Source organism: Ambystoma mexicanum, chromosome 3p (assembly GCF_040938575.1).
Source record: "Ambystoma mexicanum isolate Mex_15411 chromosome 3p, UKY_AmexF1_1, whole genome shotgun sequence".
Taxonomy (NCBI): Eukaryota; Metazoa; Chordata; class Amphibia; order Caudata; family Ambystomatidae; genus Ambystoma; species Ambystoma mexicanum.
This window is the reverse complement of record NC_090925.1, coordinates 570,534,174-570,559,505: the sequence shown is the minus strand read 5'-3', so window position 1 is coordinate 570,559,505 and position 25,332 is coordinate 570,534,174.

The following is a 25,332-nucleotide window of genomic DNA, read 5'->3' as shown; positions in this document are numbered from 1 at the left end:
ATGTTTGTCTGGATGCCAAATCATTTTTTACAGATTCCCTTACTCTGATAAAGAGAACTGTCCCTGATCACACAGTTATATTGTAATGTATTGTATTTGGTTATTCATATAATGCTCTTTCCCCACTTGTGTGGCCGCAATGTGTTTTTTCCTTGGTTGGAACGCCCTTGGTGACCGTAGTCGATGTGGTTGGAGATTCTAGCAGGATTAGGTTAGATGTGTGTGTGGATGTTGCCGTTCTAAGTCTTAGGTTGCTGGCAAGGCACGTCTAGGCTGCCCAGTGGAGGTCAGACACATGGGTGGGTGCTCTTGAGGGTTAGAGATAGATTGCTATTGTTGAGGAGAGACTATGTGAAGCCAGCTATACCAGATTCCTTTCAGGTGGTGGTCGCTGTATGCTAGTGGCAGAGGTGTTAGTGTACGTCAGGTGTTTCAGTCTGCAAAGCTATGTATGAAGCTAGGCTGGATGTGCTTAGCCGTAGACATGTTCTATAGTGCATGAATGTTTGCCCATGCCTGCGGCCTGTGTCCACACTAGTGGTGTGAGTTATACGAACCATAGGATGCGAGATTGCTTATTTGTCGGGTCTAGAATTGAGAGTCCTGTAGTGATGGGCCTAGGTTTCAAACCTTAGCCGGAATCAGCATATAATAAACAGAGATGGAGTAAAAAACCTAGATTAAAGGATCCTGTACAGTGGGAGAAAGGCCTCTGTTTCAAAGTGCTGTATGTTTTGTTAAACCGTAATTATATAGTGCCTCCTTATTATGAATATAGGCCTAAGCCCATTCGCATTACACGGAAAACCGCATTGCAAAGTTCCGATTTTTGGGTTAACTTCACCACCATTTTAAAATTCAACCACCATTTTGATTATCACTTGTGTTCTATGTTCTAAAATGGTCGACTGTGTTTTCGACTTGCAGCCAAGCCTTACGACCTTTGAGTTCGGTTAATTTTAGGTAGTCCGAGAGTCGACTGTTTCAACTGAGCAAAGAAACCGTGTACTTCATATAAACTGTCATTCAAGTGTTGTCCGCGCTCACAAGCCTCATCCTTGCATAAACATTGGAACAATGAAGAACAAACCTCGAGCGTATGCTTCAGCTGAACTACATTGTAGAGACTTTTGAAATAAGGCTTACCGCAGATCCAAGAACATACATCACTATTGTATTCTCATGGAAGTACAAACTTGTGTAATCCTTTGCATAATATTGTAAAAACTGTTATGTGAACTAGGCACGAACTCTAGACCACAAATTATTAACAGGAAGAGAGGCTAGACAATATTGTAGGAAATGTATAAAAATGCTAGTGTTCAGATGTCCAGCACTCTCTTTCCTCTCTGTGTCAGCTGGTACACACTGCGAGGTGTTGGGAGCCAGATAGCTATCTGTTTTGATTTGTAAACTGCACAGTAATAAAAGATACTTGTATCTTTTCAGCCCATGATTGGTGTATTTCATTTGTGGTTCTCAGCCTCAATATTTCTTTGTTCTTTCAGATGGCGCCCGAATAGGGACCCTCAAGATTGATGCCACCTCGTTGAAGAGTAGACTCGGTTATCGGACTGGAATAGGACTGTGAGAAAAGGGGGGGGGCCTTTTGGATGAGACACAATACCTCAACAGTACTGCACAATCCGATCCCTGGACAGTGAGCACGCGGTCCGAGACGGCATCTTGACGAGGGTCCACATATCGAGGCGGGCAGTTTTGCCAAAATCACCAACCACGAGGGTCCTACGTCCTTTGTAATCCGATGAGACCCCCTTAGTCCTTTGAATCAGGTGAGTCGTGCCCGATTCCTAAGTATCCTGATACTTGGTTGCAGTTTTGTACTCATTAGCACAAATGATGCCAGGTAACACCAGTAATCTGACATGCTGGGAAATTGTCTACCTGTTTCAGGGGATTATTCCGCAGAGACAGACAATCTTTGGAATTTGGCCAACCGGCGCCACAGGAGGGATCGCTGGCATGTACTATGTATTGTAAGTACGGCATTGGTAGTATAGTATTCAACGATATTCGGCACAGACAAACTAGTTATACTTCCGAATTTCAGTGGCCAGTAAATGGTAGCTTTGAGATTGCCCAAATAGAGTATTTAGAGTCCATATTGTTAGAGTAAATATATTTACAAATAGACAGTATGCCTTTGGGGTGCTTCAGAACTTCGGTAGACTATGGGCAGAACAAGGTTTTTTGACCTCACACGGAACAAAAATCCAACATGGCACCTTGATACTTCAGCTACTCTCAGCACTTGCACTTCCTACTCAACTAGCAATCATGAACTGCGCCACACATCAGAAGGTAGTAGATGATGTAGGGAGAGGAAACACTTTTGCTGACAGGATAGCTAAACAGACCGTGACTGATTTATACTCAGAAATGTATGTCACGAAAGAAACCACAAATACCTGTACAGTAGATGAAGGGATTGACTCGATAAAGAATATTCAAGCTGATGCCACTCCAAAAGAACTTAAACACTGGGTTGAAGGTTTAGCAAGTTTGGATGAGGAAGGTTGTTGGGCGGACAACAAGAGGAAAAGATGGATGCTACCCAATGCTTATGTCACCGCAATGGTTACGATGGCTCATGGTCCTACTCACATATATGCTAGATACATTTGTAAATTAATAGAACCTGTCTGGGTAAATGTAAACATCTCAAAAACTGCTGAGCGTTTTGTCCAAAAATGTATGGTGTGCTTACAGCATAATGTGGGGAAGGGTACGAATACACCGAGGGGTAGTTTTGCCCCCCCACTGTGCCTTTTGAAGTAATTCATTCGACTTCATTGAGATGGAGCGCTGCTATAACTACAAATATGTCTTGGTAGTCATTTGTGCCTTTAGCAAGTGGGTTGAAGCCTTCCCTATGAAAGATGCCACAGCAATGAGAACAGCGAAAACCATGCTTAAGGAATATTTTCCTAGGTTTGATCTGCCGAGGGTCATCTGGTCAGATAATGGTCCACATTTTATCGCTGCTGTCATCTTGCAAGTCTGGGCGGGATTACAGATCGATAAACGGTTCCATTCGGCTAGACACGCTCAGAGTGCCGGACTTGTAGAATGCCATAATGGTATCCTGAAGATTTATTTCTTACTTACTTATTCTTCTTATTAAGAGGTATTTCTTACGAAAATCTGTGGCTTCAGTAATTTGAAATGGCCAGACACCTTACATATAGCTCTACTGTCCATGCGGATGACCCCACAGACTAGAACTGGACGCTCCCCGTATGAGATAGTGATGGGGAGGCCAGCTAACATTTGGAACTTACCAAAGCCCAAAGTTTTGAAAGATGTGGAGCATTTGCTTCTTGCTGAATACTGTGACCAGTTAACTCAAAACTTGTATTTGATTTATCAACAGGTGCCAGAAGCCCTCCCAAATACGAGGGGCCAGGTCACAGAATTCGACCAGGCGAATGGATGATCACGAAAACATTTGAGAGACCATCTATTCTCGCACCGCGCTGAAGAGGACCGTTCCAGGTCCTGTTGGCCACACAGACAGCCGTACGAGTAGCTGGCAGGAGACACTGGATCCACGCGACACACATCAAGAAAATACTTTTCCTTTGCCACTCGATGAAGAAGAAAAGAAGGAAACTACTTGGCTCTGCTCCTGGCGATTAATCTGTTTTGAACAACATCAAGGGTATTTCAGAGATTCTTCCTGAGCCTCTGGGACCTGGGGATACTGCTGCTTTGTCTTTGAATTCTTCTTTGGGGGCCTCATTACGATCTCGGCTGTAGCCATGCCGCTATTGGCGGCATGGCTGCCTCCGAAATCGCGTCCGGGTTCCCAGAATGAGGAATTACCGGGCCATTCCGAGTTCGGAGGGCCCGGTAATTCCTCCTTCTAGGAACCCGGGCCCGGACCTTCCCCATTCCCATTTCAGCCCCCATTGGGCTGAATGGGAATGGGAGAGGGAGCAAACAACGGGACGATTACGAGCGGCCTGTTGTTTGCTCCCTCCTCCCCTCGCGGGACCCGCTCTGCACATCTTGTGAAACCAGACGTGCAGACCGGGTCTTGCGAGGGGACCTCGTAATCAGGGGGTACGGGGTTGACGTCGCCGGCACCTTTACCGGTGCCATTAACCCTGTACTGCCTGGGTTATTATGAGGCACTGGATCTTTCTGCACCCTTGAGCAATCTTGCCTCTGTTTCACCACTTCCATCAGGAAGCAACGACACTCTGTTTGCAGATCACACAGTGCCTGGAGTATTAAGGTTCGATCTGCGTCCATGGCACTAAACTTACAGCAAAGCACTCCTCTGCCCACAGGAAACGGCTGTTCAACTAGTCCTTTGCCACTCTTTCACTGAAACATAAGTAAGTGACTGGGACCGGCAAAGCTATCTTCAATCAAGGTAAATCACGTGGTCAGGAGATCACCAACAAAAAAACTTAAGGAGTCTGTCGCAGATACTCTCAGGAAAGAACTTTGAGGAACAATGCCTGTCGCTAACCCTACCCGTACGAAGCAACCAATTGATTGTGTGGCTAACAAAGACATTGGACATAAAAATTCATGGTCCTTGAGGACTTACTGTTTTCTTGTAATTATGTTAACTGATCTAACAGTAATAATCACCCTTGGGTTTTGGTATATTGAAGGGCTGCGTCCACTTGAAACTTTGATACCCACTGAGTGTGTTCCCACTACGTCTTCTCCTTTCGTGCATCTGCACACTCTATCTTCTAGGGTTTCCCAACACAGACAGAGTTACCACAACAATACACTTTTGTTAATCATGAATGGGACCCATGCAATTTTGAATAGAACTAATTGCTGGATATGTTCGCATTTGCCACAACATGGAGAAAAAGGGTTGGGCTGGTATATTTACCCTTTGCCTTTAACTACTGCATGCTACGCCTCTCTAAGGGCACTATTTTTTGGTCGTTGGAATGACAGGATCTCAGGGAACTTTGATGAAACTGATTTCAATGAGTTGGAAAGGTGAGTCCTGACGCCGCTGGGATGTTCCCTTTTTGCAAATAGGAGCAAGCTTAATGTTGCTTCTATTAGGCCTTCCGATATACTTTCTAGACCTTTCCAATTGCTAATCTCTTTTAAGATGGCTCCCGTAGGCAACCGGGATGCCACGCCTCCTACTTACACTATTATTCACAGCCCCAACTTTGTTTCCTTCTGCATACAAAGGATTGCTTCTCAGTCAATGGGTACTTTTGAAGGTTGTACCAAATTGTGAATTTGACGAGTGAGGACAGACCTTTGTATGTAGGTGATCCATTTTTTTGTCTGTGGCAATGACACTTATCCTTGGCTGCCTAGAGATTGCCGGGATACTTGTTATTTGGGTTTCTTGCTACCAGGGGTATTTGTAGCTAGCACCTCTGAGGTCTCTAGAGCTCGTCCAAGGCGGGACGAGAACTGTGATACTCCTTCGCAGGTCATGGGTGATGTAGCAAAATCCTTTGTGCCATTTTGGGGACAGATCATGAATTCCGAGGATATTAGGAGACTGGCAAAAGTATTGGAGAAAACCATCAACCGGACCACCGACATACTCTACAATATGACGCTAGAACGGAAAGCAATTAGATTAGTGGCTCTACAGAACCGGATGGTGTTAAAAGTCATCCTGGCTGAGTGTGGTAGAGTATGTAAATTGGTGGGATCAGCTTGTTGTGTTTTCGTACCTGACTCCTCCCCTACCACATTCAAGGCAATACAAAATCTGCACATCCCAAGTACAGAAGTACATGTTCCGGAGGGAAATTGGAATTTTAGTGCTTGGTTCTGGGACTCTTTACGGTCTTGTGGATGGAAAATCTTCTCAGCCTTAGTGCTAATCCTTGGTATCCTATTGTTCTGATGTTGTTGCATACAATGTCTTCCTGCCGTATGTTCGATGTTAGGGGGATGTTGTGTGCAAACTGTAGGAACATTAGGAACGAATACACACACACCCAAGAAGATGACTAATGCTTTTGTGATGAAGGATATTACTGTCAAGGATTTAATGACGATCGATATATCTGATGAATGTGATTCGGGATGTATGGACATTGAAACGTGGAGTTGCGAGTAAACCGAATATTTTTAGTAAAGCTCTTGGCTTAGGCCAAAAGGAGGGTTTGTTAAACCATAATTATATAGTGCCTCCTTATTATGAATATTGGCCAAAGCCCATTCGCATTACACGGAAAACTGCGTTGCAAAGTTCCGGTTTTTGGGTTAACTTCACCACCATTGTCAAATTTGTCCGACATTTTGATTTTCACTTGTGGTCTATATTTCTAAAATGGTGGACTGTGTTTTCGACTTGCAGCCAAGCCTTACGACCTTTGAGTACTGTTAATGTATAGGTTGTCCGCGAGCCGACTAAACTGAGCAAAGAAACCTTGTGCTTCATACAAACTGTCATTCAAGTGTTGTCTGCGCTCACAAGCCTCATCCTTGTATAAACATTGGGACAATGAAGAACAAACCTCAAACATATGCTTTAGCTGAACTACATTGTAGAGACTCTTGAAATAAGGCTTACCGCGGATCCAAGAACATACATCATTATTGTATTCTCATGGAAGTACAAACTTATGTAATCCTTTGCATAATATTGTAAAAACTGTTATGTGAACTAGGCATGAACTCTAGACCACAAATTATTAACGTGGAGAGAGGCTGGACAATATTGTAGGAAATGTATAAAAATGCTAGTGTTTAGATGTCCAGCACTCTCTCTCCTCTCTGTGTCGGCTGGTACACACTGCAAGATGTTGGGAACCAGATAGCTATCTGTTTCGCTTTGTAAACTGTACAGTAATAAAAGATACTTGTATCTTTTCAGCCCATGATTGGTGTATTTCATTCGTGGTACTCAGCCTCGATATTTCTTTGTTCTTTCAGTTTAACCATATGGCAGACCTAGATCGAGGCTATGCCTAGGTTTGAGGATTCTGCATAGTGGTAGAGAGACCTAGGTATCACCCAGCAGTATGATTCGTCATCTAGTAAGCCGAGGTGGAGGCTACACCTATAGTTGGGAATCCTGTATGGGGCGGTGACCCAGTTTTCACAGTGCAAGAGGTCTCAGCATATAATGAACAAACTGAGGGGGCTACACCTTGATTGGGGGTCCTAGGCTTCAGAGGGTGTAGGTTTCGGCCTATTGTATAGTGGTATCCGTAATATGACAGTCATCAGTGGTTTGTTGTGCCAAGCTTGGGGAGTAGGTTTGTGGTGGGAGGTTGCTAGTGTCGGGAGTTTCCCTGGATGAGCGATGCGGGTTAACTGTGGCAGTGAAAAGTTAATGATGTGCATTTACTAACCTGGGCCACTTATCTCATTGTTAGTCGTCTCTGATGTGGACTGGTGGAGAGGGGCGCACTGAGGTTGATGCGAGTGTAGCCACGGCGAAGGCTGCTGGCTTAGCTTGGGTGCTTGTCGGGTGGGAATGTTGTTGTGGGTGGGTTGATGGTGGATCAGGCATGCCACAACGAATGCTGCTGGCTTACCTGGAGTACAAGTTGGCAGGCCGTGTTGTTGAGTGGTGTGTGGTGGTGTGACAGGTGAAACCGCTGCGAGAGCTGCCGGCCCTTCAGTTGTGATTGAAAGCAGTTGAGTTTATTAGTGGTGTATTCATGGATGCAGTGGCTTAGGGGAGTATTGGGAAGAGCCGGGTTCGAAGGGCATTCCTGAATTTCAGGTGCTTTTCCATATTGCGAATGTCTAGGGGATGGAATTCCAGATGGTTGGCGCTTGGACGGAGAAGGAGGAGCCGCCAAGTCTTATGGAGCTGTGCAGTGGGATCACTTGGCGGAATTCAGGCCAGTTTTGTGTATTGCGCTATGGGTAATACACATGGCTTTGAAGGTGGTGCGTTGAGCAATAGGGAGCCAGTGGAGGACTCTCAGGGTAGGGTTGATGTGTTCTCTGGCGGGAAGGTTTGATGAACGGGCACGCTGGCGCATTTTGGATTCTTTGCAGTTTCCGTAGTTGGGATGCAGGGGCTCCTAGGTAGAGGCCATTTGCATAGTCAAGGCGGGAGAGGATAATGGAGTTGATATCCAAGCGGTGGGGTTAGGTGAGGTAGGAGAAAATCCACCTGAGGATACGTAAGTGAAAGAAACAGTTTTTGGATACAGTGGTGGTGTGTTGGGTGAGGGATAGATCTGAGTCGAGTTTGCATCGAAGATTTTGAACCACATTTCAAGGTGCTGGTGCTCGTCCTAGTGATTCGGGCCAAGTTATCGGTTGGGGGATGAGTGATATTTTCCCACAGAGTAGGATTTCGGTTTTCCCAGGGTTGAGAATGAGGTGGTTGGTCGCCATCCAGTGATCAATATCAGAGAGACACGATTACAGGTCCGGGCTGCCACCTGTCTAGTAGAGATAGCAAGAGATCTTTACCTCGTCTAAAGACTGTACTATCGATGAACAACAGTTAAAACTCCAGTGTAAGTATCAGTAGAGACTATTCACATTAGATAATATCTCTTTTTTGTGTTTCTCAATAGTTTGTGTGGGAGGATGCTTCTTATAGGAATTTCACTCTAATCTTTATTCACCAATGTAAGAAAAGCCTCCCTCACAACAAAACATTGCACTGTATCAATTAAGAAATTACATCAATGCCCCTAGAGTGTGGGACCCCTAATGGCCATGGGTTCTATCAAGGACTAGTAATTATGCTTGTGTGTTGGGTAATTGGATAACACGTCATCATGGTCATGAGATAACTCGAAACCCTTAGGTAGACCGGTTTCGATGACCACTTAGATTCGGGTCATCTTCTTCAGGACTGAGTGGTTTCTATTTGGGGGTTATTACATCAGTCATCCGCAATGGCGGATGTTGCGGTACCTCCGTCCTCTATGGGAGAGAGAAAAGAATAAAAGACTGAGATTAGTTCCCAATTGTTTAAAAACAAGTGGAAAAAACTTTCCTCAAGTGCTGATTAAAAAAGCAGTCTTTGTATGGACTCATTTTGTATGCATAACTTTTGCAAGGTAAATACTATCAAGGGCTAACTTAGTGCCCCCTAGTAGAATAGACAGGGGAAAGAAAAGGAACGGGGGAGGTGCTGTGGGTGGATAGGGTACGTTGGTGGAGTTCCCAAAGTTGAGAGCACAAGAGCCACCTATATGGTGTCTGAAGGGATGTCACACACATTACAGATTACGCCATACCTGACAGAGCCTTGACCATGTGTATGGCTCTCTGCTGCAAGGTTATCTTGTAATGATTCAAGTGCTCAAAGCGTTATGTTAGTTTCCTTCTGTGGAGGGTGTTAAGACGGATTTCTGAACTCTGTCCTGGTGGCGCAGAAGTTCAGAAGGCCAACCTAATTACTTGGAACAGGGTAACCTCTGGACAAGCCAGACCAATCAAGGTAGCGATCGCGGCGGTCAAGACTAGGTCTCAAGAGGGGTGAGGGTGACTGAAAGCCCGCAATGAGCACACAAAGCAAGAGCGCTTACAAACTACTCCAAACAGGTGTTATATCAAAAATACAAACACATTTATTTTAAGGCCTTTAAAACAACGACCGTAGCGAGAAAATCACAATATCACAATATTAAACCAACACATACCATATCAACACAATATATATACAAATACACAGTCGCAAGCGTTTAAAGCACGAAATATGTAGTCCACCTGAAAGGAAAGGAAAACAGGCAGTGCGATAACTCTTTAGACTCAGTTCGCCTTTAGAGGCACCTAACTAGATGGAAGTCCGAGCCCTGCGAAGAGTGGAGCCTTGTGCTCAAAGTACCTGCCACGCCGGTGCCAACGGGCAAAAGGGGAAGCTCTTCGGAGGAAGTCAGGCAGTTCGGGTTAGTGCACAGCAGAAGGAGAACAGGTTCCGCAACTCAAGCGCAGCCTCCACAGCGGGCAGAAGCAGAGTGCGAGTACGGCCAAAAGGGTGCTGTTTTTACACAGCAGGGAAAAGCAATGGGATACTGCAGGAGGGCGACCAGATCCTAGCTAAACTACTCACCGGTCCCCGAAGCAAGCAGACCCAGGCTTCTCCACGTTAGTTTCAGCAGCTGGCAGGTTCAGAAGAGCAGGGAACGCCTCGTAGTCGTGTAGAGCAAAAAGACGTCCCAATCGACGAAACCAGCACAGTTTTGTTGCCGCAGCAGGACAACGGAGCGGCCGTGTGTATTCAAGCCAAATGTACACTCCTCCCTTCAGACCTGGGGACGCCAAGCGTACGAAGCGTGGGAGAGTGACAAGGACTCGAAATACAACACAACCTGGCGGCAGTTGCAGAGCAGGACTCCCTTGTAAGCTGGTCAGTCAACTGGATGGCCCAGAGACACTTCCGAAGGCTTACTTGGCAGGAGATGATGAAGTCGCCGGGAATAGCTGTTCCTGCTATTCCAAAGGTCGAAGCACCAGTACAGGCCTTCTGGTTCGATCCAAGGAGGAAAGGGTTTCACAGGACGACAGCAGTGCAAAGGAGGATTCCTTCAGCGGGTCACCAGCGATTCCTCGGTCCAGCCTCGTGGTTGCAGGATACTTGGCTCCTGTATTCCTTCGTTCGTGAGAACTCAGGAGATCGACATGGTAGTGGTGTTTCCAGCTCCCTCTTATCCACGGTTCCCTTCGCGCCAAAACGGAGGGGAGCCAATGGGAGATCCGCTCATCAAAACACATACCATACGTGGACCAATCACGGACCACGGTGGTCCCAGGCATTCACACCACCCCAGACTCTCTGGCACCCAGGATGTGTATTGGGACCAGACATCCCAGCCCACACCCTGGAGGCACACAAACGACATGTAGAAGCCCGCGAAAGCAACCACGTTTCGCGGGAAAGTACATGCCCAAATAAGGAAGGCCCCGGGTCGCCCGACCTGGGGAAGGTGAAGGGAGCAAGACGGTCAGTGGACAAGACAAAGGAGCCTCGTGGTCTGGCCATTTTGGGAGCCAGGCCACCATTTTGGGTTCAGGGCAAAAATGTGCTCAGAACGCCAAAAGGAGCTCAAAATAAACAAAACGATCGCTGCCACCATTCGAGTCCCTGAATGACTTGCACCGATCAAATACCATCCTAAAAGAGTATCTAGGGTCTGTAGAAGGCTAGAGACCCAAGAGAGCTGTAACTTATCTTACAGTGCCCTCTTGTGTCATGTTGCACTAAAGCCGCAACACGATAGAAGAAACTACGGGAAACAGCGTTCCCCGGTACTGACTGTCTTAAGGGCATGTCAGTTTCCCCATAAGAAAAGGAGCGAAAGCCCAGAGGAGTGCGGCAGAAGGCTGCACTTCTCTGGCAAAGTCAAGAACAAGGTTAAAAACAATAGCAAAAAGTTTAGGGGTTGCCACATGGAAGGAAAATTCCCTACAATTACGAAATCTTTCCTAACACTCGCCCCTCCCAGACTATGGACAGGGGGAACTAATCCACCCCTGGATGAGTCTCTTGTTCAGGTCGGTAAAACATTCTGGACAACCCATCAGCATTGCTATGTTGGACACCTGGCCTATGCTCAATAGTGAAGTCGAAGCCTTGTAGACTTATGGACCACCTAAGCAACTTTGGATTCTCCCCCTTCATGTTCATTAGCCACTTTAACGGCTTATGGTCAGTCTGCACAGTGAAGTGGGTCCCATAGAGGTAGGGCCTCAGCTTCCTTAGGGCCCACACAACAGAGAAACATTCTTTCTCTACCGTGGACCATCTGAGCTCTCTGTCCTTAAGCTGGCGACTAATAAAACCGATAGGGTGTTCCTTACCCTTCTCATCTACTTGTGATAGTACAGCTCCTATCCCAGTGTCAGAGGCATCCGTCTGCACGATAAAAGGTCTTTGATAATCAGGGGCCCTGAGCACAGGGGCCTGGCACAAGGAGTCTTTTAAGCCATTGAAGGCCTTCTCACACTCGTCGGTCCAAGTTACCTTCTTGGGTTTCTTCGGAGTTGTGAGGGCAGTCAGAGGAGCAGCTATGGTGCCATAGTCTGCCACAAAATTGCGATAATACCCCGTGAGTCCTAAGAAGGCTCTGACTTGGGTTTGCGTAGTGGGGGTAGGCCAGTCTTGTACTGCTTGTACTTTACTGGGTAGAGGCTGTATCCTCCCTCCACCTACTTCATGTCCAAGGTAAACCACTGAGCCTTGTCCAATCTGGCATTTACTAGCCTTTATGGTCAAGTGGGCTTTCTGAAGAGCCTGGAGCACAATCCTGAGGTGTTTCACATGGTCTTCCCAGGTGGCACTGAAAACTGCTATATCGGCTAGATATGCAAGACAGAATTCGTCCAACCCATTCAACACATGATTCACAAGCCTCTGGAAAGTGGCAGGTGCATTCTTCAACCCGAACGGCATTACCCGGAATTGGTAAAGGCCGTCTGGAGTAGAAAATGCTGTCTTCTCCTTGGCATGTTCTGCTAAAGCTATTTGCCAATAGCCAGCAGTGAGGTCAAACGTGCTGAGGTACTTGGAGGCACCCAAAGTATCCACCAGCTCATCTGTTCGAGGCAAGGGGTGTGCATCTGTCTTGGTGACAGCATTCAGAGCCCTGTAATCCACGCAGAACCTCAATTCAGAAGTGCCTGCCTTTGGAACCAACACCACAGGACTGGACCAAGGACTACTAGAGGGTTCAATCACCCCAAGGTCTAACATCTTGTGGACCTCGGTCTTAATATAAGACCGTACTTTATCCGACATCCTGTATCCCCTACTTTTGGTAGGTACACTGTCTCCTGTGTCAATGTTATGTTTGCACCAAGGTGTCAAACCAGGGGACTGTGAAAACAGGGGGGAAAACTGCCTAAGCAAACTTTTCACCTCAGCCTGCTGATCAGAAGTCAGGTGAGGGGCCACTCGGACACCCTCAACGGAGCTATCTGAAGGACCGCTTTGGAACAGGTCGGGAAGAGGTTCAGACTCCTCTTCCTCAACGTCTGACGCCAGTAGCAGTGCTGCGATTTCGACTCTTGGGACGAAAGCCTTCAGCCTATTCACGTGGAACACTTTTGGAGCCTGTCCAGGCCTTCCAAGGTCCACTAAATAGTTCACCTCACCCAGGGGCTCCACCACTGTGTAAGGGCCTGACCATTTGTCCTGTAAAGCTCGAGGCCTTATTGGATTCATGATCAGGACTTGCTGACCAGGTGTAAAGTTGATGAGGGAAGCTTTCTGGTCGTACCAATGTTTCACCAGCGCTTGCCCTGCCTTCAATTTATCACTAGCCAAGCCCATCAGAAGTACCATCCGTTTTCTGAGCCCTAGCACATAGTCAACTACATTGGTAGTAACAGGGGGAGTGGGCATCTCCCATCCCTCTTTGACGATGGCTAAGGGTCCCCGTACGGGATGACCGAACAGAAGTTCGAAGGGGCTGAAGCCAACACCCTCCTGTGGTACCTCTCGGTAGGCAAACAGTAGGCATGGTAAAAGAAGATCCCATTTTCTTCTCTGGGGCTCCTCCAGAGCCCCAATCATGCTCTTTAACGTTCTGTTGAAACGTTCCACCAGACCATTGGTCTGGGGGTGGTATGCAGAAGAGAACTTGTAGGTGACCCCACATTCTTTCCACATAGCCTGCATATACTTCGACATAAAGTTGCTGCCACGATCTGACACAACTTCTTTAGGGAAGCCAACCCTAGTAAATATGCCAAGTAAAGCTTTTGCAACTGACTTGGCAGTTACAGTTTTCAATGGGATGGCCTCAGGATACCTGGTTGCATGGTCGACCAGCACCAGGATAAACCTATTGCCCGAGGATGTTTGCGGGTCAAGGGGACCAACGATGTCGATCCCTACCCTTTCAAATGGTACCCCCACAACTGGGAGCGGTACCAACGGAGCTTGGATTGTCGCGCCAACCTTACCAGACAACTGGCAGGAGGCACAACTCCTGCAGTGACTTTCTACTTGCACCCCCATCTTGGGCCAGTAGAAGTGCATGGATAACCTTTGCTTGGTCCTCTTCATACCAAGGTGACCAGCAAGGGGAACTTCATGCGCCAACTGCAGGAGGAAGGGCCTAACAGCAAGGGGAACCACCAACCTCCTATGGTCTCCTTCTGTAGACTCTGTGGGCTCACTATACAGGAGTCCACCTTCCCAATAAATCCTATGCTTCCCAGGAGGTTCACCCTCAAGCTGGGAGCAGGCCTGTCTCCTTAGGCCTTCCAGAGATGGGCACTCACGTTGGCCTTTACTGAATTCGTCCCTATCAGGACCTCCTTCAACTAACAAGTCTTTTAGTTCAGGATGATCGTTGGGGTCGAATACTTCAGGCATCTCCACCTCCTCGTCAGGCCCGGGCGATTGACCAACTTCCTCCACCGCAGTGGTAGGCGAGCTCGGGGGAATATTCTCTTTCCCTCGTCTTGACTTGTAGACTCCTTTCGCCTTGGGTTTCCCCTTCGGCTGGGGCGGCGTATTGGACTTGGCCAATGCTGCCCGTGCTTGAGACCGTGTGTAGGGTCTTTCGGCAGTGTCTCCTACGAGCCCTAAAGCTCTGAGATCATTGCCCAACAAGACCTTTCCCGGGACGTTTCTCTGAATGCTCACTGGAATCCTGACTGCTGTACCATTTAAAGTAAGATTTACAGGGATCACGGGAAACATACGGAGGGGGCCGTCAGCCAACTTAGTGGGCATCAGAGTAGCTCTGGCAACTTCCTCTGAGTCTACCAAGGTAGAATCCACTACAGTTCGACTGCACCCACTATCCCTAAGAGCTGGAGTATCCACTCCATTGATCAGCACACTGTCTTTAAAGTAGTGCTTGGTATTATCCGGAATCCTAGCATAAGCCTCTGCGACTTTAGGCTCCCAGGAACCCAGGGACACTAAAACCACCTCAGCCTCTATTCCGCTGGGAAATGAGTCTGAGGAGAAGGATGCTCCTGTAATCTCTTCTTCCTCGTAGGAGGAGAAGGCCAGATTAGCAGAGTGGACCCCCAAAGGTCTAACCTTACAACGGGGATCCCCCTTCACATGGTCAGTTGCTCCACAAGAAAAACAAGCCCCAGTGGGTCTGTTTACGTAGGGAGGCTTATTGTAACCAGAGTTCTGTTTCGGAGGCTGACCTCCACTACCCTGTGAGTTCTCTTGTGTCTTACCCTTGTTTTTCTTTTTGTGGCCCTTATGGGAAGAAGATTTAGCAGATTCCCCACCCTCCATATCTTTGGACTTTTTCCCTTCCTCCTGCTTACCAGGATGAGTTTTGTCCTTATGGGACACTCGATGTGACACCCATAAGTCTGCTGCAATGGCCAGCTTCTTAGGATCTATCTCCTTCGAATCGGCCAAATGCTGCTTAAGCTCCGGGGAAGAAGAAGCAAAAATGTGTACCAGCATGACCAGATTGATCATGCCTTCGAAGGTAGAAACCTTATAACCTTCGACCCAGCCAGTTAAGTTTTTCAAGGATTCAGCGACATAAGATACCCAAGTACCACCTTCCTCTTTCTTATACTCTCGAAAACGCTTTAAATATTGGGCCGGAGTCTTCCCAAACTTTAAAATGAGAGTTTGCTTTAACATTGCGAAATCAGCCCGCTCAGCCTTCGACATTTCCATAATGGCACTGCAGCCAGAATGGGGCAGTCTACTGAGCAACCACGCAATCTTATCAGCATTGTCAACTTCTTGAACCTCGCATGCATACTCAAACGCATTCAGCCAGTCCATAATGTCATTCCTTTCTTCATACACACTGAGCAGATCTTTCGGAAACCGTGGATGAGAGGAAGCCCCAGACCCATGTCTAGGACCCTTGGATCCATTTGCAACCTGAAGCTTGGCCAGTTCCAACTGGTGATCCCTGTCTTTCTGTTTTTCTGCCTGTTCGATTTTTAGTTTGGCTATGCTGAATTCAAGCTCCTGCTGCCTAAACCGCAGCTCTTGCTTCTTGAATTCAAGCATAGCCTCCCCATCAACACTGGCAGAGGAAACATTAGACATTACATCCTCCCTGTCCTCGTGGTCGCGATGGATCAGTGCAGCGGCAGAACCGTCGGTTCTGCCAGTGAGAGCAGCCCCACCACCTTCTGCACTGTCCTCGGAAGTTATAGCGTCAAGCTGCGCTTCTTGCCACGCCACGATTCTCTGGATCATTTCCAATTTTGTGCCTTGAGAGGAAACACCTCTCTCCGCACACATCTTTTTCAGCGTTTCTGATTTGGAAGCATTTAAAGTTAACAACGTATTTGTTTCCATACTGTTTGATAGGACTATGGCCTTTTAAAAGTTATATTACAACAATTCACTACGTGTACTGTTTGGAATAACCTGAAATGCCTTAGTTCGAGCGCAACACTGGATACCTTCAGTCGTATCCCACCGCTGTACACCAATTTGTTAAGACGGATTTCTGAACTCTGTCCTGGTGGCGCAGAAGTTCAGAAGGCCAACCTAATTACTTGGAACAGGGTAACCTCTGGACAAGCCAGACCAATCAAGGTAGCGATCGCGGCGGTCAAGACTAGGTCTCAAGAGGGGTGAGGGTGACTGAAAGCCCGCAATGAGCACACAAAGCAAGAGCGCTTACAAACTACTCCAAACAGGTGTTATATCAAAAATATAAACACATTTATTTTAAGGCCTTTAAAACAACGACCGTAGCGAGAAAATCACAATATCACAATATTAAACCAACACATACCATATCAACACAATATATATACAAATACACAGTCGCAAGCGTTTAAAGCACGAAATATGTAGTCCACCTGAAAGGAAAGGAAAACAGGCAGTGCGATAACGCTTTAGACTCAGTTCGCCTTTAGAGGCACCTAACTAGATGGAAGTCCGAGCCCTGCGAAGAGTGGAGCCTTGTGCTCAAAGTACCTGCCACGCCGGTGCCAACGGGCAAAAGGGGAAGCTCTTCGGAGGAAGTCAGGCAGTTCGGGTTAGTGCACAGCAGAAGGAGAACAGGTTCCGCAACTCAAGCGCAGCCTCCACAGCGGGCAGAAGCAGAGCGCGAGTACGGCCAAAAGGGTGCTGTTTTTACACAGCAGGGAAAAGCAATGGGATACTGCAGGAGGGCGACCAGATCCTAGCTAAACTACTCACCGGTCCCCGAAGCAAGCAGACCCAGGCTTCTCCACGTTAGTTTCAGCAGCTGGCAGGTTCAGAAGAGCAGGGAACGCCTCGTAGTCGTGTAGAGCAAAAAGACGTCCCAATCGACGAAACCAGCACAGTTTTGTTGCCGCAGCAGGACAACGGAGCGGCCGTGTGTATTCAAGCCAAATGTACACTCCTCCCTTCAGACCTGGGGACGCCAAGCGTACGAAGCGTGGGAGAGTGACAAGGACTCGAAATACAACACAACCTGGCGGCAGTTGCAGAGCAGGACTCCCTTGTAAGCTGGTCAGTCAACTGGATGGCCCAGAGACACTTCCGAAGGCTTACTTGGCAGGAGATGATGAAGTCGCCGGGAATAGCTGTTCCTGCTATTCCAAAGGTCGAAGCACCAGTACAGGCCTTCTGGTTCGATCCAAGGAGGAAAGGGTTTCACAGGACGACAGCAGTGCAAAGGAGGATTCCTTCAGCGGGTCACCAGCGATTCCTCGGTCCAGCCTCGTGGTTGCAGGATACTTGGCTCCTGTATTCCTTCGTTCGTGAGAACTCAGGAGATCGACATGGTAGTGGTGTTTCCAGCTCCCTCTTATCCACGGTTCCCTTCGCGCCAAAACGGAGGGGAGCCAATGGGAGATCCGCTCATCAAAACACATACCATACGTGGACCAATCACGGACCACGGTGGTCCCAGGCATTCACACCACCCCAGACTCTCTGGCACCCAGGATGTGTATTGGGACCAGACATCCCAGCCCACACCCTGGAGGCACACAAACGACATGTAGAAGCCCGCGAAAGCAACCACGTTTCGCGGGAAAGTACATGCCCAAATAAGGAAGGCCCCGGGTCGCCCGACCTGGGGAAGGTGAAGGGAGCAAGACGGTCAGTGGACAAGACAAAGGAGCCTCGTGGTCTGGCCATTTTGGGAGCCAGGCCACCATTTTGGGTTCAGGGCAAAAACGTGCTCAGAACGCCAAAAGGAGCTCAAAATAAACAAAACGATCGCTGCCACCATTCGAGTCCCTGAATGACTTGCACCGATCAAATACCATCCTAAAAGAGTATCTAGGGTCTGTAGAAGGCTAGAGACCCAAGAGAGCTGTAACTTATCTTACAGTGCCCTCTTGTGTCATGTTGCACTAAAGCCGCAACACGATAGAAGAAACTACGGGAAACAGCGTTCCCCGGTACTGACTGTCTTAAGGGCATGTCAGTTTCCCCATAAGAAAAGGAGCGAAAGCCCAGAGGAGTGCGGCAGAAGGCTGCACTTCTCTGGCAAAGTCAAGAACAAGGTTAAAAACAATAGCAAAAAGTTTAGGGGTTGCCACATGGAAGGAAAATTCCCTACAATTACGAAATCTTTCCTAACAGAGGGAATGGTAATACCAAATGGGACAATGCATCACTGCAGCAACATATTTGTCTTAAAGTGCTAGAGAATATGCAAAAAATGTACAACACACCATTAAACTTTGGTGTCTCTTAACTTGGCGTGTGGCTGTATATTCCTGTTGGAATATCACTGTTGCCAGTTACTCGCTACGTCTTCGTAGTCTATACACAATAGAAAAGAGAGAGAACAGGATGTAGCAGACGAAACTGTCTCTTTTTAGCATTTGTGAGTGAATCGGTGTCAAGGAGTCCGGACTGCTTACCTTTCGTGTCAAAGATTTCAGTGCTGTTTATCACTTCTTTCACGCTCGCGGGCTTGCAGAAACGCAGTCATTAGTCCTCACATATGTGCTGACACCTCTTGGTTGTCATCTGTTGACTCCGGCTGCTTAGACTCTCGTGTACTGCAGTGTATATTCCCTGCACCGCTTGTCTAGTGTCCGCACTCGCGGGCTAACTATGTCAATGTCATGAGATTTTGCATATCCGCATACGTCAGTTGATGGGCGTGGTTCAGTGCTGATCTAGGTATTCTAAAGGTGCAGAACCGGCATCTTGAGCGAAGGTGATGCTTCATATTGTGGAAACTAACAGCACTTGTAAGGTTGGTGCTCGCGTATATCTATGTAAGCACAAGCACTCTATTTCCCACAATAGCATGTGACTATCTCCAAACTATCTCACACAGTGTCAGAGTTCAAAATAAAAAAAGTTAACCTCCAAGCTGGCACAAAATGCATTTTCTTTGGCCCAAGGAAGATTTTGTGCTTCCGTCAAGGTAAAGACATTATCAGCGTTGGTGGATACTGGATCCCAAGCCACTCCTGTCCAGAAAGGCCTTCAACCAACTGAACTCCAGAAGAGGAGAGAGTTAGCAAATTCCCTTCACACCTCTTCCCGGACAGCTCCAAAAATCAATAGGAATGATACCTACGTCGAAGGGATCTGCGGATCTGGAAATAAAAATTGGGCAACATAGGTTGAAACACACGGTGATAGTCGTAACTCCAGGGGGCGCACCTTGTCTTTTGGGGAATGACCTCCTTCAGAGGTTATCACCCCTGATTGAGTGTGTGAACAAGGTCCTCTGGACCCAGTCTAACTGGCCGATCAAACTAAAACAAAGCACAAATTATGTGAGTTTGAATGGCACATGTCATGTGTTTGAACAAAGTTCTGATAAATTGGAATTTCATTTTCAGAGCAATCAGCTCCCAGGCAGCACCATCATCTCTATAGGAGAACAAACTGCTGATGGGAACTCTTCTCAATTATTGAACTTGAGCCTTCCTCACATTTTTAAGTGGCAGTCCACACTGGAAGTCAATGCTCTGAAATGTTATTCTAGTCCGAAACCAGAAGAAAACCTCAATCCCATAAGAAGGCACGATGAGACACTGATTCAAAACATGACCAACATCCAGATAAAGGGTGAACAGCTGTTTTTCCCCAATCAAAAAAAGAGGGATGAGCCTGTTCTCGCCATAAGAGAAGAAGCTTCATCAGCAAAGCATTTTTCAGGAAACTCACAACAGATCAGACCATTCCAACATTTAAATTCATTGATACATGGGAAGTAGGCCGGGAAACCACAAATTGGTGTAGACAAAAATGCTGATTGGTGACAAAAGCATAGAACATAATTGTAGGTTCGTGAGAGATGTTGCTGCCACCTCTTATTTAGGCAGTGACATTCTCAATCGATTCAACAATTAATTTGGACCTGATTAATAATAAAACATGGTCCGCACTGGGGGTTAGCACCATGGGCTTTCACAATACTTAAAAAGCATTTTGTTAGTTCAATTGCTGACTGATGCGGTTAAAGTTCAAGTGAGAGAAGAGGTTACCATCCCAGAATATGTGCAACAATTTACAATTCCCCTAAAATTAAAGCGAGGACAGAATCTCAAAAATCACGACGCCTATATAAATTTGAATTATCATCTCCAACAACAAGGTTTGTATTTACACCGACATCACTAGTCAGCCTAGAAGATGACAACATTTGAATATTGGTGGATAACAGCAGCCCTCGAAGTATCACTTTGGGCACAGACAGCTTTATTGGAATGGCGGTTGATGCCCAACATTATTCTATTGATTTAGGTAATGAGATTATTGGACCAATCCCAAATGACTGCTTCAATATCAGCAACGGTATCCCCCTTCAAAAGATTTTCACCAGGCAAGGGGGGAATTTCTTGGTGTACTCTTCCTATCCTTATGGTGTGAAAGAGGTGACCTGTGACATTAGGAAGGATGAGGTGGTATTCTGAGTCAAAGTGACTACCTCCCAGCCTTGGAACCTCATGTCCAGGCCAACACCATAAAAAGAGATATCTTAATCCAACTGGAGGATACCTCTGAAATTGCCAAGCCTGAGGTCTTTCCAGGCTTTAAGAAGACAGTTGAAGAATGGATCAATCTTGCTTGATACCTGTGATACTGAGGAGCATAAATGGAAGCTAAAACAGGGGTTTCTCAATTTTCAGGATATCATTTCAGTGGACTCATGTGACTGTGGGCGCACAGATATACATTCAACCACCATACCCACGGACCATGAGATGGCTCCAGTATTTGTGAAACAATACTGGTCACCTCTCGCATCCATGGAGTCACTCACGAAGATTATTGAAAACTGAGAATCCTGTGGCATAGTTTGACCAGTCCACAGTACCTTTAACAACCCGGTACTGGGGATACTCAAACCCAATGGCCAATGTGCAGACCTGAGGGAACAAACAGGTCCACATGTCAAGATGGCCCCTTCCCTACATCAGTCAAGTCCTGGCACACATCCAAGGGTCAAAGGTGTATACCGCCATTAACCTGACCAATGGTTACTGGACAGTACCTGTGAGTAGGGAGGACCAGTACAAGCTTGCCTTTACCTTCGAGGGGCCGCAATACACATGGACCCAAACCCCTTTGGATACATAAACTCCGGCAACAAATTTAACATCTTCCTACTTAAGGCCATGACTGATTTTGGCAAAAGGGGAAACCTGGCATATGTGGATGATGGTCTGATCAACTGTGGAGGAACATATAGCAGAAATAGGCTATGTTCTGACCCAGTTGCAGAAAGCCAGAGCAAAACTGTCCTCCCAGAAGGCACAGTGGTGTAAGACCCGGGTGTGCTTCTTAGGGCATAAGATGACCGCTGAGGGTCTCAGTCCCCAGGCAGAAAAGGTGCAAGTCTTATTGAAATTGAAAAACCCTTCTAGTCTGTGAGAATTAAGAAGCCTTCTGGGACTCACTTGTTACAGAAGAAAGTTCACGGAAGACTACGCAGAGGTCACTCAACCTTTGGTCCATTTATCAAAGGCCGGAGTCAAGTGGGAGTGGGGTCTGGAACAATCTGAAGCAGTAAAACAACTAATAAGAAGCCTTTCCTAGGCTCCTTGTTTGGCTTACCCCATAAAGAGCAAGGAGTCCTTTTTGGAGGCTGGGTTTTCAGATACCTGCTTAACAGCAGTATTGTATCAGAAGCATGACAAGGTCAACAAAGTAATCCCATACGCAAGCAAAACGTTGTCCTCTGTGGAGGAAAAATTCAATGATTGCAAAAAGGCACTCCTGGCAACGGTCCAAACATTGAGAAATTACCACCCATTTATCCAGGGGGAGCACATAATTGTGGAGACTCCTCACAACCCTTGCAATACCTACAAAGTGACCGAATCCGAACAGGCAACGTAAGAAATTCCAGAATTACATGCAAGGCTTTTATGTGGAGGTCAGATATGGCCAAAACAAGAAGTGTCCTCCAGCAAAAGGATTGGCCGACTTGCATGAGTGTGCTCAAGAAAACTGTCTTCAGGACGAAAGTCTAAGGACCAATGAAATGTGGAGGCGTACCTTACTTCCCCACACAAAGTCAATGAGGAATACACACATCAGGGGATACCCACATTATATGTGGATGGGTGCTCCTACCATGTTGACAATCATTGGGAAAAGGAACTAGTGGTGGGTATTGGTAATGCCTGGGTGAATGTTACCCCAGAACCCTCTGCTAGGTACAAAATAGGTCCCCAAAGTAGTCAGAGGGCAGTGTTGATGGCCGTACATCAAGCCATCCTCGCTGCAGCACACCACCAACTCAGACAACTGGTCATAATCGCTGACTCTGATTATGTCAGGAATGGGTTTGTGGAACGACTGATTAACTGCTGGAAAAATTGAGGCATGCTGTGTGCAAACAATAAGCTGATAAGCATGGGAAATTAATCAAATCAATTGATGATCTGGTAATCTCTAGTGAGATGACCATCTATTGGAAAAAGATCAGAGGTCACTCCAAAATAGAGGGACCAGACAAGACAGGAAATTACTTGGCTGACCAGTTGGCAAAAACCAGAGTCATTCACAGGGATTTCATCGAAACCAAATTCCTGATGGGGGAAACCATGTCACTGCTGTCATCAGATCCCAAACCCATGGCAACAATTAAGACTCAACTGCCCAGTGGAGTAAAGAGACAGCAGATGCAGATTTGGTTACTGCACAAAAAGAGGACCCGATTATTGGGAAATTGTTTCAACATATTGAAGACCCCATGAATTCTCCTCTGACAGAATCTGATTATATCGGTAAAGAGGATCTGCGAGTGTTGATGAAGTTTTCGAAAATGTTCTGAATCCAAGACGCTTTGTTGGTCTGGAGATCCCTATCTGGATGGGACCAGTGGGTGGTACCTACCTTATTCCAAAGCTTGATGTTGAGGTACGCCCATGACGCGTCCACTGCCGGTCATAAGGAGTTTCATACAACATTAGAAATCTTGTGTGGGGTCGCATATTGGCCACACATGGGGCAGGTCCTTGACCTCTACTTAAAGTGGTGTCTTGTGTGTGCTCAATTTCAGCCAAGTTCTCTCACACACCAACCTCCCCTACAAAAAAGGGGAATGCGACTGCCTTGGTTGGATTTGCAAGTCGATTTCACTGGGCCAGTGATTTGCTCCTCTAGAGGAAACACATGCATGTTGACGGTAACATGCTTGTTTACTAAGTGGGTAGAATGTCTTTCGGCCCCAAGATTGAGGCAGATGCCACACTAATGATAAACCACACCTTCTCTCGTTTCGTCCTCCCCCTATGGATTGAGTTGGACTGAGGAAGACTTTTTACCAATTAGGTGATGACCAAGATGTGGGAGATCCTAGGGGTAAAACGAAAACTCCACATTGCCTACTGCCCAGCCTCGAGCAGGAGCTTTGGGAAGTACAATAAGACAATTGTGGGCATCTTGAAGATGTTTGTGGCGGACTCTGGTCCTAGTTGGGATATCCAATTACTTCTTGTCCTAATGGCCATTAGGTCCACACAGGCTTCAGTCTCAGTTTGAGCTCATGACTGGACGTAAAATGGTGCTACCTCAACGTCTGCTCTACAGAACTCAAGAGCAGACATTGATAAACACTTCAACTACACAGGAGTACATTGAAAATGTAAGGAAACACCTTCAGCATGCTTTTGCTTATGCTCAACGCAGTTTAGAAAAGTCAGCGGAAGGTATGAAAACCTATGACGACTTAAAGACTACCAAGAAGGACTATGAAGTAGGTGACAGGGTTACCGCATACAATCTTCAAAGGAACCAGATCAAGGAGCGGAAGTTCCTTCCCTCTTGGGGAGGTGTCTTTGAACTCATTGATAACATTTGCCCGGCTCCCTAATGGAGAACATAAGGAAGAGAAATGGGTCCATATAAATCAATTGAAAAGCTGTTACCGTAGACAGGCTTTACAACCGATTGAGGAGCCCAGTGAGGGTAGAGCCCAGGAGCCATCTGAAGAATGAAAAGGAAGAATGGAAACCGGGATGGAGAATGTTACTTATATAGAGGGAGTAAAGTAATTCATTCTCAGAAAGAATGTATAAAAACCAACATGGGAAAAATAATATTTGTATAAATGTTCATGGGACTGAGCCTCAATGTCAATAAAAGGATGGTGTTTTGTTTTCAAGTTGTATGCCTATTAACCAGGGAAAGAAGGAGTGTAAAGTATGCTTAACCTCTCTTTTACTCCTCACTGCAGACACAATAACTTGTTTACATTCACAGCCTGGAGGTAGGCGATTCCAAAAAAGGGAGGGGTTCCAGGACCATACCCCAACATTCAAACAGAGGGGAGCGCAGACCAGAGCGTCCCTCCCTCTGGATGGGAAATGGAGCGGACGTGCTCCAAAGATAAAAAGCAGAAATAAAACAAATACCCCACTCTCCCTTGCTCTTTCCTGTGAGTGACTCAGGATAAAGAGCCAGGGGCATTTGTGAGGTGCAAATCCAGCCCTAGTGTGACAGACACTGAGAGGTTATGCAAGGCCCCTATTGTGAGAAATAAGCTGGCTGATGTTGAGACCCATTGGAATATGCAGTCCAGATCAAAACATTGTTTGCCAACATAAGGCCTAGTTAATGAACAAAAATGGCCCTCCTTCAACTTCATCAAAATGGACAGGCACTCAAGTGAAGGAAAATGTGCCCGAGAACTATAAAATGCTGGATGTACCCAATACATTGCAAAAGACAGTTGTAGCTGTAAGTGTTGTTTTCATAACATGTGAAAAGCTACAATTTTACATAAAGAGACAGATAGCAACATGTTACATTGCCTTCAATGCAGCACAAGACTTACATCCAGAAATCTAAGGTGAAGCCAAGAACTTTGCATTTGTCACAAATAAAAACCCTTACTTTTCAACATTCAAAATTACATAACTTTAAAGGAGAAGCCGTCTTGTTTAAAAGTGAACATTGGTTTCCCATGGAAAACATTGACCTATGTGTGAACAAGGATAAAAGGGACACTCATGACTTTTCCATTAGTATATTAAAGAAAGACTTTACTCATGTACAGC